Below are 24,837 nucleotides of genomic sequence, written 5' to 3' on the forward strand. Positions count from 1 at the left end.
CACATTGAAAAGGAGTCAGAAAGGTATCACAAGATCAAATCACTATACTGCAGATGAATCCACAGAGTACACAAAAGGAAGTTCAAATGTCCTTGGGAATGGTTGGTTATTGCAGGCAGTGGATTCTGAGCTTTTCCTTTATCTCCAAGCCACTTCAAAGATTGACACACAAAAACATGTCAGATCCTGTTCTGCGGGATGAGGAATGCATGCACTCTTTTCTTGAACTGCGAGTCAGTTTATCTCGACCATTGGGAATGCCTGACTTTATGAAGAATTTTACTCTGTTTTACAGTGAGCACGAAGGTTGTGCATTATCAGTTCTAACGCAAATTCATGGAACTGCACGCAGAACTGTTGCCTATTTTTCAGCTATATTGGATCCTGTGGCTGCTGTTTCACCTGGATGTTTGAAAGCTGTTGCTGCAACAATTGTGTGTGGAATAGTGTGAGAACATTATGATGGGACATCCGTTGAAAGTGTATCTGCCACATTCAGTTGAGATTTTGTTAACACTCACTCAAACGCAGCACCTCACCAGTAGTCAGTTAACAAAATATGATCAGGTGATCTTGGGTGCAGAGAATGTGACTGTGACAAGATGTTCAAGTTTAAATCCAGCTACCTTGATGCCGTTACCTGGACATGAAGTGCTGATGGAAGAAATTGATCATGATTGCCTTGACGTGACTGGGATGTGTACCAAACCATGACCTGATATACAAGATACCCCGTTACCAGAGTCAGATCATGTATTGTTTGTGGATGGATTATGCTTGAGAGATTCGGGAGGTACCTTGTGAGCTGTATATGCGATCTGTACTGTGGTGGGTGTAGTGGAAGCATAATGGTTGAAAGGAGTGTATTCAGTACAAGTGGCTGAATTGATCACACTTACCATGGCTTGCAGCATTACCGTACAAATGATAGTCAATATGGTTTCAGGGTGGTGTTTGATTTTGGGAAGTTTTGGTCTCAAAGTGGGTTTATGACCTCTTCGGATTCACCTATCTGAAACAGAGAGTGTGTAAGAAACCTATTGATGGCACTACAATTTCCGGCTCAGATTGCAGTGGTGAGGTGTTTCGCTCATCAAACTTGACATGATTATGTCACCGTTGGCGATAGATCTGCCGAGGAGACTGTGCGTTATTGCGCTCTAAATTCTTATGCATTTAACGGGGAATCATTGAAGGAACACTATAATGATGCGGAATGCAGATTGATGTTTTCAGTTGTTGAGACTTGGGAAGAAATCAGAGAATTACAAGATTCAGTGCCACAGGCAGAATGAGAAGGGTGGATCAAAACAGGGTTTAACAGCAGGCAGGAAGATGAGGTTTAGGTTTACACGGATGGGAGACCTCTGTTGCCAGGTAGCGTACTGTGACCGATGGCAAGGATTTGCCATAGACCTGCACATGTAGACAGAGTTGCTATGCTACGTCTCTTTCATCAAACTTGGTGCAATCCCAAGTTTAGAGCCATTGAAGAGAATCTGTGAAAAAGATGTGTAATCTGTCAACAACAAAATGCAGGAAGAAAGACAGTAGCCAGTACGAGTCACATTGGAAAATCAGGAGGGCCCTTTACCCACATGCAACTGGACTTCATTGAGATGCTCCCTTGTAATGGATTGAAATATATCCTTGTAATTGTGTGTTTGTTTTCTTGTTGGGTTGAGGCTTACCCCACCAGGTGCAATGACAGCTTAATCGTGGCTTTACTGCTTCTTAGAGAATTAATACCTAGATTTGTTTTTCTAGTATCATCGGAATCGGAGATAATGAAGTAATACGAATGCTTTGTGCTGCATTACAAATTGAGCAAAGGCTACATTGTGCATATCGCCCAGAGGCTTCCACGTGGTGGAACAGTTCAACGGGATGATTAAGTCTAGACTAGCAAAGGTGTGTGAACCAGCATCCCAGAAATGACCTGATGCATTGCATCAGGTGCTGATGGTTTGTGAAGTATCCCAGACAAAAGAACTGGGCTGTCCCCTCATAAAATACTTATGGGGAGGGCTATGAGGCAGCCTACAGTCCCAGAAAATCAGTTTGTGAATATTTCTGAAGACTTGGTACAGGATTATTGTAAAGGATTGGCTGATGTGGTGTGTTCTCTGTCTCACCAGGTTGGAGAAGTCACAACTACCGTGCAACAGTAGCAGTGCCATGATTTGTGACCAGGTGACTGGCTACTCGCTAAGAAGCACATGCGAAAATCCTGTTTGGAACCTTGTTGGTGTGGGCCTTATCAAGGAGTTCTTTTGCTGTCAAATGTGGTGCTCTACCTAATTGGGTACATGCACCCAACACTCGTCGAGTCCCATATCCTCTTGAAAGTATAGGGTCTGTGGTGGACGAACCGGTGGTAACATAGACACGTCCTGTTCAGATTGAGTAGAGAGGGCACCAGCTACTGGGTCTCGAGACACTGTTGTAAATGATGTAAATGTAAACCATACTATGTTATGGCAAACGCTGGAAGGGATGGGTGCTCCAACTAATATCATTAGTCTCTTGTCTCAAATTTATGTCCATCTAACATCAAAGATACGATACGGACCAATAGGGGAATGCACAACGCACTTTAAAGTTACCCGAGGGATTAGACAAGGTTGCGTTCTCGCACCACTTTTATTTTCATTATAGATTAATGGAGTTGAATTTTTGCTGCAGGGTCTTAAAGCTGATGCCCCTTTTGTAGGTAAACGCGTAACGCCTATTTTATTATATGCAGATGATGCAGTCCTGATTTCCAGGACTGCAAATGGTCTTCAGCTTTTGATTGATAATTTTACCGAGTTGATGACTGATAAAGACCTAGCAATTAATCTTTCTAAAACCCTTGTCATGACCTGCGGGAAATGTAAAACTAAAAGTAGTACCCACTTCATAAAAGATGCATCCATTGAGAGGACTTCAACCTTTTCTTATTTAGGATCACTTTTTAATTGTAAAGGTACTTGGAATGCACATATTAATCTAAGCAAGTTGAAATTTTTAAGGACAAGTGAGGCTATTTTTAGATTCTCACAAAAAATAGGTAATAAGCCTGTGAGAGAGATTTTAAAACTTTATGGGAGTAAATGTGTATCTGGGGTATGCTATGGTGGTGCCCTCTGGGGAATGGCAGATACCTCTATATTGCAAATAATGGAAAATACATTTTTGCGTAGGGTGTTTTCAGTTCCTAATTCCACTGCTACTTATATTGTCCATAGAGAAACAGATGATCCCTTTTTAAGTGATTTGATTAGTGTATCCACCATTAATTTGTGGCATCATATTTGGACGAAGGAAGAAACCCATTTTACCAAGGAAATAATATATGATTGTCTTAGTCTAGATTACTCGAAGAAGATACCATGGTTAAAATACGTCCATGATCTTCTGATTGAGTGTAACGTGAATCCTGACCCATTGATTATTGAGAATTTTAGAAAGGGGGAGCTTAAAAAGAGACTCCTCGGGTCTAGGAAGATAAAAAGGGAAGCAGGGTTATGTACTAAATCTATTGTCAGATTATACTGTGAAGGTCCCTTTTCATTTGGCACCCAACCCTATCTTATATTTATTAGGAATACCCAACACAGATTTTATCTGACTAGACTAAGGCTACGAACATTGCATTTTCAGATAGCATTTCCTAAGATGGGCAACTGGAGTGCAAACCTTCCAATGTGCCCTTGTGATGGTAAATCTGCCCAAAGCACATTGCACTTTATACTGTTTTGTAACCTTTACAGGGATCTTAGGAAATCAATTCTGCGCCCACTTTTTATTTTCAATAAATTGTACTCCTATAAAACCGCTTTTTATTTTATATGTAAATTAGATCATGTTACGATGTGTAATGCGGTAATTTCCTTCATTCAATTAGCAATTAAGCGAAGGAAACTGCACTCATATTTGGAAACACTTGTCTATGAGACTGATTAGTTGATCAAATGTTTGGGTTTTATTTCAAGTACCTTTTTAAGATCATTGTAACTCTATGTACCCCATGAAATGTTACTGACTAATATGGTGTTTATACATCAAAAATGAAATATGTATCCTTTTTTAATAAATCTTCTTATGAGGGGGGAAAAAGGGGAACGTAAAATGAAGAAATGTTTTATTATGTAGGATGCTTTTATGGATATTTTTTATATAACGAATAAAGCTTGTTTTGACTTTGACTTTGAGAGTCAAAGAGAGTTGATCCCAGTTGGTATCGAGGGTCAAAGAGAAGGGGATCCAACTGAGAGAAATGTCGACTCAAATGATGTGAACAGTGTACTCGAAAAATGAGTGCAAAAAGGAGACCATTGGTCCATAAAATCTGAAAGATTGAGACACATGCTGACTGAAGGAAGAATACCTTCCACTGTGATTGAAGTCTGTAGTCAGTCTGAACAAAGCGACACTGATGGAGAAGAGCCTACAGTCCGAAGAACAAAAAGAACACGGACACCAAGTCAAAGATATGCAGCTCCAAAGTGGACATATTTAGCTGCTGCAAAAGACTGGGAAAAAGAGTTCTTAACGTTTTGCTCTAAACATTTTGACTCATACAAACCGCCATGAAAGAACTGCCGTGAAAAAAGGAGAAACGTGAAACAAACAAGGCCAGAAGAGAAACGAAGAAAAAGGGTGTGACAAGATGCTGTTCAAAAGCTACTGCACAAATCCTATTGCTATAGATTAAGTATATTTAAACGGAACTGTGGTTGATCGGGGGAGGAGCGGGCATTAGAGATAGGCAATGTCCGAAACGCGTCATGCCCATGCTCTTTGAAATAAATCCCCTGTTTGAAGTACCCCATGGTGTCCCTCCGGTTCTTTCAAGCAAAAAGATCTCTTTGTGGCATATGTTATGTGCAAGTCCTGGGCGCGCATGGGGGAGACCCGTCTCAACAAGAGGACAGAGTAATCCGGGGCAGCTTCGGCACTTTCTTTGTATTCATGGTAATGGATAGGCTCTGACCCACCACACCGGCCCGCGGTATCTGTTCCGCTGTTAACTGCAGTTCGTGACTCCACGAAGGAATCCGGATCACCGCATCCACATTTTCCAGGGCACCCAAAGGGCGGATCAGTGTGGTTTGAGGTGTTTTGGGGACTCGGGAGGAGTATTTGTTTTAAACTGCCTCGACTACCACAGCTCTGAACAGCGTTCTTAATGTTATCCTGATGATTTTGTTTTACAGACATTGCCGGCTGAAGTCACTTGCCTAGCATGCGTTGAGAGAGCATGCTGGGACTTGCAGTTTACTACTGGGATTGCAGGTCTGTGTGTGACTTTTAACTGGCCTATCAGGAGAGTCACCAATGGCGGAACGACTGGAAGAATTTAAACGGAACTGCGGTTGATCGGGGGAGGAGCAGGCATTTGAGAAAGGCAATGTCCGAAACGCGTCATGCCCATGCTCTTTGAAATAAATCCCCCGTTTGAAGTACCCCATGGTGTCCCTCCGGTTCTTTCAAGCAAAAGGATCTCTTCATGACATATGTTGTGTGCAAGTCCTGGGCGCACATGGAGGAGACTCGTCTCAACAAGAGGACAGAGTCATCCGGGGCAGCTTCAGCACTTTCTTTGTATTCATGGTAATGGAGAGGCTCTGACCCACCACACCCGCCCGCGGTATCTGTGCCGCTGTTAACTGCAGTTCGTGACTCCACGAAGGAATCCGGATCACGGCATCCGCGTTTTACAGGCCATCCAAGGAGCGGATCAGTGTGGTTTGAGGCATTTTGGGGACTCGGGAGGAGTATTTGTTTCAAACTGCTTCAACTACCACAGCCCTGAACAGCGTTATTAATGTTATCCTGATGGTTTTGTTTTACAGACATTGCCAGCTGAAGTCACTTGCCTAGCATGCGGTGAGAGAGCATGCTGGGACTTGCAGTTTACTACTGGGATTGCAGGTCTGTGTGTGACGTTTAATTAGCCTATCAGGAGAGCCACCAATGGCGGGACGACTGGAGGAATTTAAACGGAACTGTGGTTGATCAGGGGAGGAGCGGGCATTTGAGAAAGGCAATGTCCGAAACGCGTCATGCCCATGCTCTTCGAAATAAATCCCCTGTTTGAAGTACCCCATGGTGTCCCTCCGGTTCTTTCAAGCACAAGGATCTCTTCGTGGCAAATAAAATAATATATATATGAATGCCTCTGATCCAGAGATGGAAAAACAAAATCTAGATTCTCTGAAATGTATGTGTGCTTGCTTCTTAATTACTTTTGTCTTAATTCTTGTTCTGTTGTTGATAATACTAAATCTACCTTATCATGCTTATTTGACTAAAAATACTGATTTGCATGTGTCTACAACTACTGAAGTCACTAAACTGAAAGAAAGAGTAGAGATAACTAAATATCTAACAAGTGATGATCTACATCATGATCGTTCAATCAACGATTTTTCACTAAATGTGTTTACTAAATTATTTATAACTATGTAAACACTATGGATGAGAGATATTGTTATGCATGCAATTACCAACTTCTGTGTCTGAATGAGTGACATACCATCACCTTCCTTTAACATATGGTATATCTTGTAGCATATTAACAAGTTTTTTCGATGTTAAAGGACAATTTCAGTATTACTATTCTAATTATGATTTGATTTTCTCAGACGTTCTGGAAAGAAAAATCTTAATATAGTGCCTGATGCACGGGATGCTGATATAATGGGGGAATTATTTCATCCTACATCATAATAGATAATTCATATGCGCATCGACACAATCTGACATGTGCTTTACCTAGTGTAGAAAAGGAATTTATAAATTCAGTAGAAGATCGTAGGTAAGAAATAAAAAGAAAATCTGAAAAACAAATGAAAACTCTTCAATGGGCTCATAGGGAGAGTGATTATAAGAAAGGAGATACATATGCTGCAATGATTCTAGATTGGCAACACAAAGGAAAGCTTTCCATACTAAGACACAAAACAGAGCATAATAATAAATGTATTGGTTCCAGTGAATGTGAACACACCTTCCTACTTATGGGAGGATGGGGATTATTGTTAGCAGGATTGGATCCAGTATTTCCTGGATTGTATTTTGAGTGTGGGAAGAATGCTTATTAAAAATTGCCCAAGCATTGGTATGGCTGTTGCTAAATGGGAATAGTTTTTCCTAAGATCTACCATGTTGATGAAAATAATGGAATCAATGAAAGAAAACGTGCACCCTTTAGAAGAGGATATAGGGGCATATGTATCAAAGAATGGTTTTACGATTCTGAAATAGCGATTTTTAGAGAATCGCTATTTGAGAATCACAAAACGAGATGTAATTAAAAAATAGCGAATATTTTGCGATTCCTTAGCATTCCTTAATTGCAACTCGCAAATTTCGATTCACAATTAAGGAATGGCTTCCCATTCATTTCTATGGGCCGAGAGGCCCATAGGAATGAATGGGAATTGCATACGCAATTTGCAAGTACCCAATAGGTACTCGCAAATTGCGCATGCAATTTCAAGGGTGCAATTGGTTCCAAAAGGACACCCTGTTGCACCCCTGAAATGTGCATGTGGGCACATGTGGTGCACATACACGCCCCAAGGGCATGTATGTACGCCACATGGCACTTTGAAATTTTTTTAAAAGTGCATTTTTCAAAGGAATCGCAAATTACCACCAACCTGAAGTTAGTGGTAATGTGCGATTTCTTAAGCCAAAATCGCACAACTTGGGTGCTTCCTACATTGCATTTAAGGAATCGCAATTTGTGATTCCTTAAATGCATTCGCAAAACAGGGCGGGCATATGTATCAAAGGATACATTTGCGTTTTTCAAATAGCGATTTTTAGAGAATTGCTATTTGAGAATCGCAAAACGATATGTAGACAAAAAATTGCAATTTTTTTGCGATACCCTCGCATTCCTTAATTGCGACTCACAAATTGCAAGTCGCAATTAAGGAATCCCTTCCCATTCATTTCTATGGAGCATAGGAATGAATTGGGAATTGCGTGCGCAATTTACGAGTACCCAATAGGTACTTGCAAATTGCGCACACAATTTCAAGGGTGCAAGGGTTCCAAAAGGGCACCCTGTTGCACCCCTGAAATGTGCATGTGTGCACATGTGGCACACATACATGCCCTAAGGGCATATATGTGTGCCACATTGGCACTTAGAAAAAAGCAAAAAAGTGCTTTCTTCAAAGAATTCGCAAATTACCACCAACTGTAAGTTTGTGGTAATTTGCTATTTCTTATGCCAAATTTGCACAACTTAGGTGCTTTCTACATCACATTTGAGGAATTGCAATTTACGATTCCTTAAATGCAATTGCAAAATAGGTAATCGCACATTTTTTCGATTCCCTATTTTGCGATGGCCTTTTGGGATGATACATCTCAAAAGGCCCTATCCCATTCGCAAATGGGCCAACTCTGAGAATCGGCCCGTTTGCGAACGGGAAAAGGACTTGATACAGATGCCCCATAGTGCTACGGAAATTATTGGGGATTTTTTTTGAGCAATAAGACCCTCAGTTGGGGTACTCATAAATTCAAACAAAAGTCGAAAACTATCAACAGTAGTAGATCGATTATCAACAGATACTGCTAAGGGAGTTTTTAGTAATTGATACGGATCTACTTCTGTTGGAAATTGGTTTGCAGCACTTGGAAAACGTTTAGTGGGAAAAATACGAACTCCAGTAATAACAATTGCTATTGGTTTACTAATAATAATACTAATATATCGATATTGTAGATATGAGAGATGCTCTAAACAGACTTGAGGGTGAAAAAGAAATAGAGCAGAAATTCAATCAATCAAACAATACATTTGTAGAGCGCGCTACTCACCCGTGAGGGTCTCAAGGCGCTGAAGGGAGGGGGGGTGCCGATATTGCTCGAATAACCAGGTCTTGAGGTGTTTCCTGAAGGTGAGATGGTCCTGGGTCAGTCTTAGGTGTGCCGGGAGGGAGTTCCATGTTTTGACTGCCAGATAGGAGAACGATCTTCCTCCGGTGGTGGTTCTGCAAGTCCGTGGGACGGTGGCGAGGGCGAGGCTGGCGGAGCGGAGCTGGCGGGTGGGAGTGTAGAACGAGAGGCGGCTGTTGAGGTATTCGGGGCCCATGTCGTGGAGTGCTTTGTGTGCGTGGGTGAGGAGTCTGAACGTGATCCTCTTGCTGACGGGGAGCCAGTGCAGGTTTCTCAGGTGGGCGGATATGTGGCTGTGACGAGGGATGTCGAGGATGAGTCGTGCGGAGGCGTTCTGTATGCGCTGAAGTCGTTTCTGAAGTTTGGCTGTGGTTCCTGCGTATAGGGCGTTTCCGTAGTCCAGTCGGCTGGTGAAGAGGGCCTGGGTGACGGACTTTCTGGTTTCGGTGGGGATCCACCAGAAGATTTTTCGGAGCATTCGCAGGATGTTGAAGCAAGAGGACGAGACGGCGTTGACTTGCTTGGTCATTGTGAGGGAGGAGTCCAGGATGAATCCCAGGTTGCGAGCGTGGTCCGAGGGTGTCGGCACGGAGCCCAGCGCTGTGGGCCACCAGGAGTCGTTCCAGGCAGATGGGGATTGTCCGAGGATGAGGACCTCCGTCTTGTCTGAGTTCAGCTTCAGGCGACTGAGCTTCATCCATTCTGCGACGTCTTTCCTTCCTTCCTGGAGGTTGGTTTTGGCGGTGGCTGGGTCTTTGGTGAGGGAGAGTATCAGCTGGGTGTCGTCGGCATAGGAGATGATGTTGATGTTGTGTTTGTGTGCGATGGCGGCAAGGGGGCTCATGTAGATATTGAAGAGGGTTGGGCTGAGTGAGTAGCCTTGGGGTACGCCGCAGATGATCTCGGTGGCCGCTGAGCGGAAGGGAGGGAGGCGGACTCTCTGGGTTCTGTCGGAGAGGAACGAGGTGATCCAGTCCAGGGCCTTTCCTTGGATCCCAGTGTTGAAGAGGCGGGTTATTAGGGTGCAATGGCATACGGTATCAAAGGCTGCCGAGAGGTCTAGGATGATGAGAGCGGTTGTTTCTCCGTTGTCCATCAGGGTCTGATGTCGTCCGTGGCTGCGATGAAGGCGGTCTCGGTGCTGTGGTTGGCTCGAAATCCGGACTGGGACGGGTCGAGCGAGTTGTTTGCCTCGAGGAATGCAGTCAGCTGTTTATTGACGGTCTTCTCGATGACTTTAGCCGGGAAGGGAAGAAGAGAGATGGGGCGGAAGTTCTTGAGGTCTTTGGGGTCCGCTGTGGGTTTCTTCAGAAGGGCGTTGATTTCTGCGTGCTTCCAGCTCTCAGGGAAGGAGGCTGACATGAAGGAGTTGTTAATGACGTTCCGGAGGTGGGGTGCGATGATGATGTCGGCTTTGTTGAAGATATGATGAGGGCATGGATCAGAGGGGGAGCCAGAGTTGATGGTGTTCATGACATGGGTGGTGTCTTCAGTGCTGATGGGGGTCCAGGCACTGAGTGTGGTGGTGGGGGTCGTTGGTTCGGTGACTGGAGGCGGAGTCTGGGGTCCGAAGCTGTTGTGTATATCTGTGATCTTGCGGTGGAAGAACGTGGCGAGGGAGTTGCAGAGGTCTTGAGACGGTGTGATGTAGTTGTTGCTGGCGCTGGGGTTGGAGAGCTCTTTGACGATGCTGAAGAGTTCCTTGCTGTTGTGGGTGTTGTTGCCTAGCCGCTCTTTGAATGATGTCCTTTTGGTGGTGCTGATCAGCTGGTGGTGTTCGCGAGTGGCGTTCTTGAGGGCTGTCATGTTTTCTGTTGTCCATTCGTGGCGCCATGTTTTTTCGAGGGTTCGGCAGGATATCTTTGATTTTTTGAGGCCGTCTGTGAAGCATGAGGTTTTCCTGTTGCCGGTCTTGCGTGGAGGGTTCTTCAGTGGGGCGAGGTCATCGGCGCAGTTGGTGATCCACTGTGTGAGGTTGTGGGCTGCGTCGTTGGTGTCAGCGGTGTCGGCTGGTGGGTTCTGGCTCAGTGATGAGAGGAGCTGGTCTGTGGTGATTTTGCTCCAGCATCTGTGGGGGATTTGTTGCGTGCGGTGGTGGGATGTGGTCTTTTTGAAGGTGAAGTGGATGCATCTGTGGTCGGTCCAGTGTAGTCCGGTGGAGTGGCTGAAGGAGACGTGGTTGCTTGTGGAGAAGATGGGGTCGAGCGTGTGGCCAGTGAGGTGGGTGGGGGTGTTCACCAGTTGTTTGAGTCCGAGGTTGGCGAGGTTGGCGAGCAGGGTGGTGGTGTTGTTGTTGTCGTTGTTGTTCTCCAGGTGGAAGTTCAGGTCCCCTAGGAGGATGTTTTCTGGTGAGGCTAGGGAGTGCAGGCTGATAAAGTCGGCGATGGTTTAGCTGAATTGTGTGCGCGGGCCCGGGGGTCTGTAGATGAGCGTTCCTCTAATGGTGGTCTTGGGGTCGGTGTGAATCTGGAAGTGTAGGTGTTTGGAGGCGGAGAGTGTGTCTTCGGCGTTGGTCGTGATGTTGAGGGTGTTCCTGTAGATGATGGCGATTCCTCCTCCGGTTTGGTTGACGCGGTCCTTCCGGGTGATCTTGTAGCCGATGTCGGGTGCCGAGGAAGCGTTCAACCATGTTTCCGTGAGGAAGGTGACGTCAGGTGCTGTTGTGTCGAGGAGGTCCCAGAGTTCGACGGCGTGCGTGTGGACGGAGCCTGTGTTGAGGAGGATGCATTTGAGGTGGTTATTGTTGTTGCTTGGTCTGGCGGGTGGGGGGCAGGTTCGGAGGCAGGTGAATTTGCAGGTGAAGGGTCCGTGGGTGCGCTTCGAGGTGGCTCGGTAGCAGGCGGGTGGTCGTCCGGTGTTGAGTGCATTGAGGGCGGCGGTGTCGTATCTCAGACGGGTGCCCTTGCATCGGCTGGGGCCAGGGGTTCTGGCGCTGGGCGCGTTCCAGGCACGGACGGGCTTGCCTTTGGCGCACCGGCGGAGCGCCAGCGCTGCGGCCACTGCGCGGCCTCCATATGTGGGTCAGAGGGAGGGAGGAGCAGCTGGGAGGTGGGAGCGGGGCGGCTAATGGGAGACGAGGGGGCGGGGCCGCAGGGACGCAGCAGCGGGAAACAGAGGCAAGGGGACAGCGAAGGAAGGGGGCACAAGGGGGAAACGGGCCAAACGAGCAGAAAGGTATAAAAAGCAAAAGGCAAAGATGGACACAGAGGAAGGGGGTACAAAAGGCAAAATGGGCACAGAGGAAGGAGACAAAGACAGTACCAGTAGAGACGCAGGCGAGGCGGGCTGAACACGGGCGGCGGCAGCAGAGAGTCACAGGTCATACAGGGGGCTGCGTGGCGGTGAGGTGAGCGACCTGCCTGGTGACAGGGTTTTGGAAGACAAAAAAAGTGATGTTTATGATGAAATGAAAATCTTGAAACAAATGAGACTGAAACAAATGAAGATAACTGCATTCTAATGTAACATCAGACAAAGATAAGAGATAAGATAAAATTGTGTGATGGCTTAATTCGCCATCAAAAGGGGAATTGATGGAGCGTAAATATTTAAAGGAGATTGCCTCCATCAATTCTCACTATTAAATGAGATTTACAATACTAATTTTAATAAAATGTGCAAAATAGATGATGACAAAAACCATGAGATCTTTTACTGCATGCAGAAGTGTTCTGAAACCCAGAAAATGTGAAAGACATTACATAAACAAAGGGAAAAACTGTTATTTGCTTATATAATGTATACACGCGTTTAAGAAATCAAATATGGTTAAGTCAGGAAATGTGCTGCCAATTACCTATTGTGATAAATATAAACAAATGCTTACATAATGAAACACTAGAAAACAATTGAAATATTTAGTTTAAAGATTCTTGAAAGTACAAAAATTAGCTGTTTTATTCTAGTAATACGTGAAAATAAACGTGAATAACAAAAGCAACACATAGTAATCTTTATTTATTTATTTATTTTATTCATAGAGTTTTATATAGCGCGAACATGACCCTTGGGTATCAGAGCGCTTCACAGTTACATGAGGTTTGATTGCGTACATCTAGTAATGCAGCAATAACATCTATGTACCGTTTTGATATACAACTTGAGAGCAGGAGTGTCTTCTGAAATTCCTGCACATGTCTATCTTCTCGTGTTCAAATTACAATTTTTGAAACTGACTAGTGTACAAGGTGTAACAGTATTCCAGTACTAATGGTTCTGAAGTGTCTTTTATCGTGACTTTCTACCTGAAAACAAGTCCCCAATAGTACTGTACCGTAATGCCTATTCTCAGCTAACTGGTGACCTTATCTCTACATACGTTGTTGTTCTGTGTTGGTAGCACCTATATCAGGTGTTGGTGATGAGCAGTCTTGCCTAAGGAAGGAACTTGCTCATTAGGAAGATCTTCGCCTCCCTCTTGAATTTTGCTGTATTTGGAATTTTTCTATTGTTTGGAGGTAGAGAGTTCCAGATTCTGGGGACTGCTCCGGAGAAAGCTCTGTCATGCGTTTTCTTCTTCCGAAAGATGGGTGATTTCCACAGCAGCTCTTTGGCACTCCTGGCTGGTATGCTTCCACCTGATAGCTCAATTTTCTGGGCTAGGTACCTTGGTGTTTTGTAGTGGAGCGCTTTATGGGTGATACATGCCAGTTTAAGCTGAATTCTGGCTTCATATGGTAACCAGTTTAAGGCTTTCAGGTGTGGGGAGATATGGTCATATTTCCTAGATCCAGTAATGAGTCTTGCGGCCGCATTGAGACATGCTTTTAGTGGTGCTGTGGAGATTTTAGATAGACCTGTTAAAGTTGTACATCCATATTCAATCCTTGAAATAACTAAGGATTGGACTGCCAATTTGAGGTCCGCTGTATAAATGAGTGGTTTCATTTTTCTAATATAGTTTATGTGAAAACAGGCACTTTTTGCCATTGATTTGATGTGGGCTTTCATGTCTAGGTTCTTATCTAGTGTGATTCCTAATGATTTCGCTGAATCAACTAGAATAGGGGTGCAGTTTAGTGCTGTGATCATTTTGGTCCATTCCTTCACTTTTGTGTGGTTCTTTGTTGGTGAAATTAATAGGAATTCCGTTTTTTGCGCATTTAGTTTCAGATGATTACTAGTTAACCAGTGTAATTACATTTTTAAGGCCTCATTCATTAACTTGATGTCTTCCAGTGATGCGATCTTGATGTAGATCTGCGTGTCATCCGCGTACATGTGGTAGGATATGTTTGCGTCTCGGAGAATTTCAGTAAGGGGTTCGACATACAGGTTGAATAGTGACGGAGATAGTGTAGATCCTTGAGGGACTCAAATTGAATTTGGGCATGATGGGGATAGCATCTGGTTGACTAGGAATATTTGTGTTCTGTTCTGAAGGAAGGATTCAAACTATTTCAGAACATTCCTTTATAGACCCATCCTGTCATGAAACCTGGCTAGTAATTTTTCATGATTTACCGTGTCAAATGCAGATGACAGGTCAAGAAGGACTAGTAGACATGTTTGATTTTGATCTAGGGCCTGTAGCGCATCAACCACTATATGTAGAATCGCTGTTTCCGTACTGTGGCCTGCTCTGAATCCTGATTGGCAGTCATCCAGTAGCTTGAAATTTACGATGTGATGGCTCAGTTGGTTTTGGACACATTTATCAATTCGTTTGGCAAGTAAGGGAATATCAGTTACTGGGTGAAAGTTATTTGGCTCTGCCGGGTCCGCTGTAGATTGTTTGATGATGGGGAGGGCTTGACCTGTTTTTAGGCATTGTGGAGTGATCCCCTGTGATAGTGAGGCCTTTATTATTTTTGTCCATATTGAAACGGCGATATGGTTGATTCTCTTTAGGCATTTAGAGGGGAGTGGGTCATTGTAGTGGTTATTAGGTTTGATTTCCGAGAGAGTTTTGGCAATGGTATTCTGGTCATATAGTTCGAATGTTGCCCATTGTGCCTTGTTTTTCACCCTATCCTGATCGTTTGTCGTGGTAGCCTTGTTCAGTATGGGTGGTTGACTGGGGAGGTTGTCGGCTGCCATCCTGAGCTCTCTTTCTAGCGTGTTTGCCTTGTCGGTGAAGAATGTTGAGAATTCTTTGCAGCTCAGTTGAGTCTTAGTAGTTTCTTGGGCAGATTTGGCCAACTTATTGAATTGTTGCTTTAACATCTCGAATAGTTTCCGCGGTCTGTTTTTGGCGTTGTCCAGTTCCGATCTGAAGAATTCCTTTTTAGAATTGTGGACCCTTTTGTTGTACTCGTTTCTGATTTTTCTGAGAGATTTCAGCTGTGGGGATGATGGGTGCTGTCTCCATTTTCTTTCTGCAGGTCTCAATTTCCTCCTATCTTCATTTAGTGTCACATTAAACCATGGGTTTTTATCTTTCTGTGTGACTCTTTTCAGTTTTAGTTGCATGGTGGAGTTGACTATATCCGTCATAGACGTAGTGTAGTGATCCGTGAGTTTGTTCACATTCCGCAAGTTGTTAGGCGGATTTAGGTCCTTCTCACATCTTGCTACTAGTAGCTCAACATTAGTGTCTTTGGTGTCCTGAGTCCACTTTCTGAGTTTGATAGGCTGCGTGGTCTTGTTATTTTTCACTGTGGGTATCAAGAAGGTTATGGTATGCTGATCCGACCAATCGCATGGAACGATTGATTGGATTGTAGTATCCTTGATTCTCGAGATTATCCAGTCTAAGGTTGCCCCTCTCGAGTGTGATTGGGAAATAAAAATGTGTGACATGTTCTTTTTAGTAGTACCTAATATTGACATGTAACTTTTGGAGAAAAGAATAACAATTGAATAGAAAACGGAATTATTCATATTGATGTGTTTTTTTATTAATTATAACGTAATAATGATTTAACAAGTTTCATGTAGGTCTCAAATGCCTTCTTTTCCTCATTTCGAAAAGCAGAATCTAGCTGAAGTAGTCATTTCAGATGCTATGAGAACTTTTCTATGTGTTTCTTCTCATGTTTTGAATAGGCCCTGTCCTGAATCAGCCCATCTGGGAATGGACAGACAGTGAACAAATTAATTTTCTTACTTTCAAGGAAAGGATGAAAATTATAGTTACTGAAATTAATGATTTAGCAAAAAGGATTACTTAATGCTTCTGGATTTCTTAGTGAGGTATTGATCACACCATGAGCAGCCCACTGTGGACAACCAATAGAAACCATAACGTACGATGGAACTGATACTTTGTGGGCGTAAACTGACAACATTTGTAATATAATTGCCCCCTTGGAGGAGGAGTCGAGCTGGTTATTATTTTCAATTTTCCTGCCTGGCATGCTGTCAGGCAGAACTCTGATTCTAGCTTCTATGCCAAATCCTATTGAACTGAACTTTCTGAACTGACTCAACCTTTACTTTGCCTGATGGTAAAGTGTGCAGGTATAACCCTTCAGCTGGAAAGTATATGGAGTCATTCCTGTGATTCCTTACGCATCATCTCTGCAAATTTGGTTTGTATAACCTAAATGCTGAACTTGCACTTTCCATATGTCTCTTTCCCTCTTTCTTATCCCCAAGGTATGAGCAAATGTTTAACGCCTGACTGTATGACATTGTGTGACTAATTGTATTAAATGATTTCCGCAAAAAAAAGCTAAAATGTGAATTGTGTTTCTTGACCATTCAAATGAAGGCTTAGATAAACTATTTGTTGAGAAATCTTCATATCTGTGTTATTCTTGGTGTGGAAACTTCATGTTGTAAGTTTTTTCAGTTATGTCTTCTTGAAAGGTTGCTTATTTGTCAAAACAAATTTGTTATGTTCTTATTCCAGGTCCTCATAAGGATTTGCCACATGTTCTCTTTATCTCCAAGTCCCTGCTAGCTCACATAAAAGATCCATCGGAGGATCTATGGCTGTTAAGTGGTTTGGTATGGGCCCAGAGAGGAAACAGTCAGAAAAGGCATAAAAAGTTGTAAGTATGTGAAACTTGTTTTACATAGCTTTCGATGAATCACTCCCTTCACTGGAGTTCCCTCTTTGAGGACCCTGCATGTCAGCTGAGGTGCCTTTATGGTGTCCACAGTTGCTCTGATGGTACTTGTAACCCAATGACCTCTGGATGTCAAAGTCTGGATACAAATTGTCCAGGAGTGTCTAGTGCATAGAGGGTGCTGGAGTGCAGTCCCACCAACTAACACACACATAAAGGGAGAGCAGGGCTGTGCTGGCCGTAGCAGCCACTGGGCATTTCCACGATGGCCAGCCAGGGTGGGGCCCAGTTTTAGACTGCTGGGGGGCAGTTTTTGTCACTGAGGGCCAGCTTTGCAGCATAGCTGCAATATCGGCCCCCAGCAACCAAAGGGGCACCAAGATTTCCACTAGCACCCCCCAGGGCCAGTCGAGCTCTTTGCCAGGGCTGTTTTGGTTCCCAGTGCAGCCCTGATGGAGAGGTTGCTTTTCGTAGCTATGGCAGCAGAAATGAAAACAGACTAACAGACAGACCTGTCTCTTTGAGTGCTTTCATTTCTGTTGTCTGTGTACTGATAGCACCAAGTATGTATGTCAGCAGTAAAAGTTAAAGGGGAATCAGCATAGCTCAGGGGAGTGCGCATGTGTGAGGGGGGCTTCCCATTTCAGCTTCCATTAAACATTTGCAAGCCATAGACATGCTGCATACGCCCAAATCATCGGATATGTCTCAAGATAGAAGCCTGCTCAGGTGCTGATGCTTTTCAGCCCAGTTCCAACACCATACCAGAAGAGAGGTTAAAGTGGGGTGAAGCTAGGTCAGCCAAGACCTATCCTGGCTTTCTGATGAGGCTTTCAACAGGCCTGTTTTCAGTTGGATAGAGACCTGACACCAGACGCTTACAGCAAATATCGGTGAAGTTCATGTGTAGCAGTAAAGGTAAACATAACGAGTCGCTTCCTGGCTATGAGTGAGTACATTTTTAAACAATGGACCTCCAGTGAGTAAAGATCACTGTAACAGTTGTAGATGCTGTTTGATGTCTCACTCATCACACCCTCTCCCTGAAATAATGTTTGTCTGTTCCTATGCACCATTTATACTCGTGGGACATATGCTGACTTTCAAACCAGAATGCCTTGATTTTAATCCCAGCACTCCCACTTGACTGAATTGTGTGACCCCAGGCAAATATTCTGCTTCAAGTTCCATTTCTCCTAAATATTATGACCACTGACAGGCAGTTCAGTTTTCACTTTGTATCATACAAGAAACTTTAGTTCTAGTACAGTTTGGTTGATTTTTTGAACAACCATTGTATTAAAGATATTTACAAATAAAAATGCACACTAAATCCCAAAATATTTTAAATTTCCTAGCGTAGGTGTCTTCCCTTTAGAGGTGTAGCTTTCAGTAGTGCAGTAGTGATCTTAGGGCCCTTCAAACCAATTCCCTTGTCTAATTGTCACACATATCTCTGACAAAACTCTAGCTTTACATCACTATGATGCAGTAGCAAGACTTGGCACTTGAAAGAGTGTTTATCATTAAGTCGAGAGAAGACAGAGCGAACCTACAAGAAATCAAATGTTTAAAACATAGGATGCTTCCTTTCCTTTTATTTTTTACTGACTATTTTCAGGCATCTTAGTTGATAGAATGCCATAATAAAAGGGCACCAAGTTACAACAATAGTCCTCAAAAATTGGGGTTACTGAGGAGTGCCAAAATGGCATATATAGTTTTAACAACATGGAAAGTTAACCCAGGGCGGCAGGCGGCACTGCTAGTGGAGCATTTTACCAAGTTGAGAAGCAGGAGTGTTTTACCGACTGGGCAAGGCAACGCGCTATCTAGTGCGCGCCGCCATTATGGCGGTCGTGCCAGACCCCGGCAGTGAACCAGAAGCACTTTAAGTGCTTCCGGTTCACACGAACGCCGGATGTTTGTTGAAGACTGGTTAAGACCAGCCTGACTGGTGGTCCCACTGCCCCCTCTTAAAAGGGGGCGGTGGGCGCAGGAACAGTCTCTTGTTCCTCGCGCCCCCAACAGGAATGCACACGGGCCCTGCAGGTCTGTTGGTGGAGTTCAAGATCGAGGAAGTGTGGCGACGCTCGTGTAAGAGCAGATGATCTTCATCAGCGTTGCTCAGCGGGAAAGATGTGGCGGCGTTTGCGGGAATTGTCCAGTGAAGCTGGAGGACAAGCGGTGGCTGAATCGGCAGGACCGGAGTGTGATCGGCGGTGCGCAAGGAGGGGTGCTTAAAACAAACATTAAGTACACGCACGCTGGCGGTATTTCTGGCCTCATGACTGTATGGATCCGAGCATTAAGTGGTGGCAGTTAGCTCCGGTGGTGAGCGGGAGGCGCATGGTGCAGGGGGAACTGTTATTTGAACTTTCAAATGTATTTTCAAGATTGTTTTCTACATATTGGTGATCATGATATTTCAACATAGCAAGCGGGAGACGTGAGTGTGCCGAGCGAGCTATCAGTTGTATGCACACCAGCGATCGGTGGCGGTGCACATGGAGGGGTGCTTAAAACAAAAACGTTAAGTACACACACGCTGGCTGGATTTTCTTGCCGCATGACTGTATGTTCCCGAGACGAGTGAGCGCCAAAGGCGGGATTTTTTTAGGGTCAATCACTGTCCAGCTGTACTATTATTCAATCCTAGGTACAGTGGCAGCAAGGTAGCCGTGCATGTTGGTTGCGAAGGATCACAAGGTTGGGAAGGGGCTCATGGCGGCGTCAAAGTGCGCTTGTGCTTGTTTGTGCGCAGCATCCCGTGTGCTGGGTGTTTTCAAGGGTGTATAAAGAAGTGTTTAGCACAAAATTTCTCCCTTTTCTTAACTATTACCTCGACCAATAGTAAAACCACTCAATCCCTTAATCTGTGGACAACTTGTGCACAGCCACTGATTAGTGACGATTTCTTGCCCACCGCAGGGGGAAGTTTGCTCCGACATTTTTCCTAAGTGCTTGACAGAGCGGGTGGGTGATGCCAGCAGACACTGCACGATGAGAAGTCCTTTCTTCTACAGATAAGTTTCATCCTTTATTTCTTGTGGTTAAACAGTGGGGTCATGTATGACCTTTGAGGGTGCCACTTCCAGCTCAAGAGCATTGATGCACTCTTTGGACCAAACTGATTGTGAAGAGGTATGCAAGGCCTTGCGCTTTGTGCCAAAGACAGTGGGGTTACGGGCTGGGGTTTTCTTGCAGAGTTGTGGTCCTGAAATAATGAAACTCTGTTTTTCTCATACATAAGTTATCTGTTATTGTATGCTGGCCACGCATGTCTGTTGTGGGAAGCTTGGTGTGTTTATGCCAGAAACTTGGTTCACCTCCCAGTAGTGGTAGCATAAAGTGTGATTTGGTAATGCCACAGATAGCTATTTAATTTCATGCTTCCCCGAGGGGGCGGGTTTGCGGTTGTATGCAGAAGTGTTAGGGCGAGGTGAGTGCCGCACATCTTCTCGAATGTTTCCACGTTTGAGCCCCTGGGAGTTTGATTATCTCAGGAGAACGGTGCCCGTCTTGTCCTGTGTTATGGCACTTGTGGAATTCCGGTAAATTAATTTTGTGTATGAATTCCTCTGATAGCTGGGATGCCTAGTCTTCCGGTGATGTTTCAAATCTAATGCTGATCAATGACGTGATTTCATGTGCCTGATTTCAGGTGCCCATAGAAAGGGGGGCATACTTTGCAGGGTAAGTGGAATGCTGTTTTTATGCTTGTAATTTTTGGGCATATGACGGGGGTCTCCGGGGGATGCTTGCACAACAAATAGGGTTACCACCTCTGTGGCTGGGTTGGGCATGTGCATCCTGGCCCTTTGAATGAGAGGATAGGCAACTGATTTGAGTACCACATCGCAAATTCAGCCGTAAATGTTTATTGTGTGCAACATGGCCACAGGATAGAAATAGTTGAGATGAGGTGTAATGGAATAAGGCAGAACACTGAAAACAAACAGTCAGTGCTGTTACCATGGGGGTGTTACCGCGTGACTGTGTGTTGCCACGTAGGTGTTAACAAGTGGTTGTTACCGTGTAAGGGTTACCACTTGTGTGTTAACAAGTGGTTGTTACTGTGTGAGTGTTACCGTGTGTTATCAAAGTGGCTGTTACCGCATGGAGGAGACCGCAGTGATGTACCACATGGGCATTTTTGGGTATTACCACGTAAGTGTTACCGCATGGGTGTTAACACATGTTACAGCGTGTGTGTTACTGGAGAGTGGTTACCACATTTTATCATGTCCATCTTAGCATAAATGCATCGCATGATACACAGGAGTAAAGCAGGAGTTCACTTAATCTCCTTGTGCCTAACAAATATGAATATGTCCTCATATAATGCGATTGGGCTATGTTAAGTGCTCTCAACATAATGTTGAGTCCCTCAGCTTCAGGTCAGCCAACCCTGCAATGAGCCGACATACTCTTACACTGATCATAACACCGAGATTAACTAATAACAAAAAACATGGAAATTAGAATTTCACCCGGCTAGATGGCTGTTATAAATCACTGGTGCTAATGCAGAGCGAACTGAGGTTCCGATATATGGGATGCCATTTCGTGACCAATTTGCCTGATTGTGATTTTAAGGAGGATATGTTTGCTGGTCAAAACAATAAGGTACAAGTTAGCAGTCGGAATGCACACTGCGATTCGGTGCAGATCCTATGATCTGGCCACAGTTTGCATTGGGCGTGAGTGGACTTCAGCCTGTCAGGGCCAGATTTCAATGTTCAGCAGCTAACGCAACTGGTGCTACGCTAAGCGTTCTCATTTGAGAGTACGATTTCAATGTTCCTCATGTAATGAAACTGGTACTATGCTTAGCGCTCTCAAAGTCTCTCTGAAAATCTGATGTCAAATGTTCTTCATGTAATACAACTAGTGCTATGCTAGGTGCTTTTAAATTAGATTGTTTTAGTTCAATGTTCCTCACTTAATGGAACTGGTGCTATGGTAAGCGCTCTCATTGATAGTCTGATTTTAATGTTCCTTATGTAATGCAACTGGCGCTATGCTAGGTGCTCTGAATTGGAAGTATGATTTCAATGTTCCTCACTTAATGCAACTGGCGCTATGCTAGGCGCCCTCATTGAAAGTCAGATTTCAATGTTCCTTATGTAATGCAACTGGCGCTATGCTAGGTGCTCTCATTGAAAGTCAGATTTCAATGTTCCTGATTTAATAAAACTGAGGCTAGGCTAAGCGGTCGGAATTGAAAGTCTGTGATCAATGTAAAGATTAAAAGCCCTGCTTCGGGCCAGCCAGCAGGGTATATATACGGTCTATTACCCATTATTCTCATTGTAGTTTCACAAACGAATCCTTGCGGAAGCGTACATATCCCTGCTTGCTAAAGAGTGATGACAGCCTGGTTAGCTCGCTCTACTTTTATGCCACATTTTGTCGTAGAACTTACTCATGGAGTAAGAATGTGTCTGGTCAATCTGAGAGAGAAGAACACAATGCTACGCATCCATGGGGTGACCATTATTTCCCATGGAATGGTCAGACCATTGAAGTTTTTCAGGTTGAAACATGACTGCTTGCTATTGGCATCACATCAAGGCATTCCAAGCAGTGGTGAGGTCACATCAATATATTCCAAGTCTTTGATGTCAGTCCTGCGAGGTGCCTGCGTCTGTGATGTCACTTACATACATTATCAGTACTTGTGATGTCACATCAATACATCCCAGGCCTCGTTGCCACAATTACGAGAGTGCCATATGCATATGTGTGCTGTTACACACATCACATGAATTAGGAGTCTGTTGTCAAATAGCATCTATGCACCCATCGCAGGTACACGTATGCATTGGAAGCTGGTTATGTCACACTCTATCTCTGCACCTGTGTGCTTGTACAGGTATGCAATATATGCCCGTGGATTTATCACACAGTACCTATGCACCCTTGTGCACGTACACTTATAATAAGTTATGTATTGTATCACACAGTACCTCGGCACCATTGTGCCTGAACGCTTATGCATTGGATGTCCGTGTTGTGTCACACGGTACCTATGCACCCTTGTGCAATCAAGCGTTATATGCCTGTGGTTCGTTACACCCTTGGGCTCCTACACTTATAATAAGTTATGTATTGTATCACACAGTACCTCAGCACTCTTGTGCATGAACGCTTATGCATTGGATGTCTGTGTTGTGTCACACGGTACCTATGCACCCTTGTGCTTGTGCAATCAAGTGTTATATGCCTGTGGTTCATCACACCCTTGGGCTCGTACACTTATACTATTAATGTATTGTGTCACACAATACCTCAGAACCCTTGTGCCTGAACACTTAGGCATTGGATATCCGTGTTTGTGTTACAGTACCTATGCACCCTTGGGCCTGTTCAAATTAAGCAGTATATTCCTGGGTTGTGTCACACTGTACCTATTCCCTGTGTGCTTGGGCACATTTCGGCATTAGATGACTAGGTCATATCATACAGTACCTATGCACCCTGTGCTTGTACACTTTTGCACTAAATGCGTATGTGGTGGCACACAGTACCTATGCATTGATTTCTTATGCATTTGGTGGTCTGCTTTGTCACACCGTACCTATGCACCCTGGGCTGAGGGTGTGGGTGGTAAAGAAGAGGTACAGTCTCATGATGTCATCAAGGGGCTAGTCAACTATGCTGGCCTGTGGGGGTAAGGTCATGATTGGTAAGCATAGTCTTCGGCCCTTAGCGGCCAGCACCATGTAAATCCAGGGACAGTGACAGCAGGTCAGTAGGCTGTCGGGGTGCAGGGGCCAGGGGAGTCACTCTTTCCAGTAGGTCAGTGGCCACCCTCACACGCGCATGCGCATCAGGGCGCAAGTATGCAGAATTGCAGCCCCCGTTATGGAGTTTAGGGCTTAGGGCATAGGGGGGACCCGGGGGAAAGTATCCATCCGATAAGCTGTACCCCGTACGAAGCTTACTCCGGTGGAGTAGTATTTTGTAGTTTACGGGGATCTGGGGCTGCCAGTCATTGACCTTGCCGTAGGCTCTTGAGGGGACATGCAGAAAGTAAATTATCTACATTTGTAGATTACGTTAGGAGTGGAATTTGTATTAGAGCATGTTAAGGTTAGACAAGTGACATGTATCTATCAATGTATCTGGACTTTCTGCATAAAGTGTACATAATAAAAATGAATAATCAATATTTTTAATATGTTATAAATGCGTCCGGGGGGTCACTCCCCCTAATCCAGGAACAGTGTGGTTTGAAATGCTTGGCCTGAGGGGGGGAGGGGTACCCATACATACAAGGGCGGATTTGGGGGTTTCTTCGTTAAAAGGGGTCTTAGGCAAATACCAGGCCATATGGGCAAGGCAACGCACTATCTAGCGCGCACCACCATTATGGCGGTCACGCCAGACCCCGGCAGTGAACCGGAAGCACTTTAAGTGCTTCCGGTTCACACGAACGCCAGACGTTTGTTGAAGCCTGCCTGGTGGTCCCACTGCCCGCTCTTAAAAGGGGGCGGTGGGCGCAGGAACAGTCTCTTGTTCCTCGCGCCCCCACCAGGAATGCACACGGGCCATTGGCGGCCTGTAACTTGTTTTCCCCACCCACCATCCCCTAGGGCAGGCAGTTTGACTGTGCATTACAGTAAGAAGTGTTGTGCTTAATTTTTGGTTGAAGATATCTGTGACATGTTTCAAAGTGAATTGTGATGTGTTTGGCAATTTGGTAATAAAAGTGCGTGTTATATAATGATTTTTGTTACAGGTAATTTTAGTGAAATGCATTTTTTAATATGTAATGAAATATCAGTTCAATATCGTAGTAATATGTGAAGTTTATAGGTCTATGTTGCAAGTAATTTTGTCGTATTTTAGTAGTGTGTCCCTGGTCAGCGGTAAGGTCATGATTGGTAAGCATAGTCTTCGGCCCTTAGCGGCCAGCACCATGTAACTCCAGGGGCAGTGACAGCTGGTCAGTAGGCTGTCGGGGTGC

General features: G+C 44.5%; 1 long non-coding RNA gene across 1 annotated transcript in view; it reads left to right on the top strand.

The window, feature by feature from the left end:
• Nucleotides 1-24,837, top strand: part of LOC146862907 (uncharacterized) — a 542,829-nt gene that overhangs the window by 151,937 nt on the left and 366,055 nt on the right. Inside the window, exon 2 of the long non-coding RNA XR_014978196.1 lies at nucleotides 16,703-16,844. This is a non-coding gene — a long non-coding RNA (uncharacterized LOC146862907). The remainder of the gene's footprint in view (nucleotides 1-16,702; nucleotides 16,845-24,837) is intronic.

The sequence above is a fragment of the Triturus cristatus genome, chromosome 2_2 (genome assembly GCF_964204655.1).
Source record: "Triturus cristatus chromosome 2_2, aTriCri1.1, whole genome shotgun sequence".
In the NCBI taxonomy this organism is placed as follows: domain Eukaryota; kingdom Metazoa; phylum Chordata; class Amphibia; order Caudata; family Salamandridae; genus Triturus; species Triturus cristatus.